The sequence below is a fragment of the Gavialis gangeticus genome, unplaced genomic scaffold (genome assembly GCF_001723915.1).
Source record: "Gavialis gangeticus isolate Ggan-Ray unplaced genomic scaffold, GavGan_comp1, whole genome shotgun sequence".
NCBI lineage: Eukaryota > Metazoa > Chordata > Crocodylia > Gavialidae > Gavialis > Gavialis gangeticus.
Genome location: NW_017728998.1, coordinates 24,868,650 through 24,870,345, shown reverse-complemented (window position 1 = coordinate 24,870,345; position 1,696 = coordinate 24,868,650). Strand labels below are relative to the sequence as shown.

The window sequence follows — 1,696 nt, the reverse complement described above, 5'->3', positions numbered from 1 at the left end:
GGGGGGGGGGGGGGGGGGGAAAAAAAAAAAAAAAAAAAAAGAGTTTGCCCGGCTCGGGAGCCGGCCGGCCGGGGGCTGCCAGCCCAGCCCGGCCCGCCGCGTGCATGCAGCCGCTCGGAGGCAGCCAGCCGGTTAAGTTGCCCAGAAACTTTTTTTTGTTTTCAAGGCTCGTGGCTGCGGGAAACTTTGCCGAAGTGACTCGAAACGGGGCTTCGGCTCCGCGCAGGAGCCCGGCGGAGCGCGGGGGACCCGGTAAACTCGCCCCCCCCCTCCCTGCCCTTAATCAAAGTTAGCTGATGCAGACCATGTGTCAAACTTGGGAGCTTCAAGTGCCTAAGAGACCTGCCATTTTGTGCTCTAATCGACCTCTTATGAATAGGCGCCGCGCATAATGCTTGGAGGAGCGCGCTGACATTCAAGTGCGCGCTAAATGTCAGCGCAGGTTGAGCCCTGCTCGAGCAAGGTAAAGGAGCCCGCCCGGGGCCGCGGCGGGAGGGAGGCACCTGTCAGCCCGCCGCCGGGGCGCAGCGGGAGAGTAACAGGTTAACAGGAGGAAACTTGCACGGCAAAGCCCATGAGCCGCAGCGGCAGCGCCGGGACCTGCCCCCGGGCGGCGCGGGGCGCGGGGGCAATTGCATGGGGGGTGGGAAGGGGAAGGGGGCATCTTAAAGTCACTGTGACTGCGATTAAGTAACTACTGGAGCCTCCGCCGGTGGTGTTTGGTTTTTTTGGGGGGTTTTTTTTCTGGGGGGGGAGGGGGTTGCACCTCCCGGTGGCACCGAGCCTTCTTCTGCAGGGACGAAGTCTGGAGGAGGCGGGGGCAGGATTGGTCTCCAGATTCACCAAGAGCCAGAGGTCTTTGATGCCGGGGAGGAAAGGATCCAGCTCTGCCTGCGCCCATCTGTTGCAGTTTTGCAAATAATGGAGCTAGACGTGTGTGCGTGTGCGCGCGCGTGTGCGCGAACTTTACACCACGAATAAAAGGGGTGAAGGTTGAAAGGGGGCTTCCTCTTATTATTCTTGGTATTAGTCTGATGCTTATTTAAAGGGTCGCTGGTGCTGGCAAGGCAGCCGGGTTTGCCTGGCTCCAGCGGAAAAGTTAGTTTTTTGACTCCTGCCTCGGCGCGGCTTCCCCCGGGGCAGCCCCGGGACCGGGCGCGGGGGGCGGCCGAGGGGTCCGGCCGCCGGTTCCCGTGCCTGGACGGCATTGTCGAAGGGGTGGCTTTTTTTGTTGCTGTTGTTCGGCGAAGGTTGTTATGTCTCTAGGAGTGTCTAGGCGGAGACGTGATTTGTCAGATCCCTTCGTTTCCACTTTAGCAGAAAATGAGCCGGGGGAGAGGAGAGGGCTTTGCCATCCGGGGTTGCCGTGTTGTGATGCGGGAGGCAGGGACAAACAATGAGACCGCGGGCAGGGCAGGGCAGGGGCGGGCGCGCGTGCACCCCCCTCGCCTCGCACTGCACTTTTAGTGCCGTGCCCTTTCCCCCCCCCTTCTCCCGTGCAGTTTAAAATCAATCCAACAGGGGCCGTGTTTGCTGAGCGGATCCGGATCGCAGCGCGAGCCGCCGGCTGCTGGGAGGCGGGCGAAAAGGAAATAAATAAATAAATCAAATAAATACAAATACGACGAGAGAGCCTATTTTGAGTGTCATAATTAAGTTTGGAAGCCTTGTTTGGGCTCCTTCCGCGCGGGGAGGC

At 60.2% G+C, this 1,696-nt stretch overlaps 1 protein-coding gene across 7 annotated transcripts in view; it reads left to right on the top strand.

Annotated features, from left to right (window-relative positions):
* Positions 1–1,696, top strand: part of ZNF536 (zinc finger protein 536) — a 605,226-nt gene that overhangs the window by 1,460 nt on the left and 602,070 nt on the right. The gene's annotated exons all lie outside the window — the stretch shown is intronic.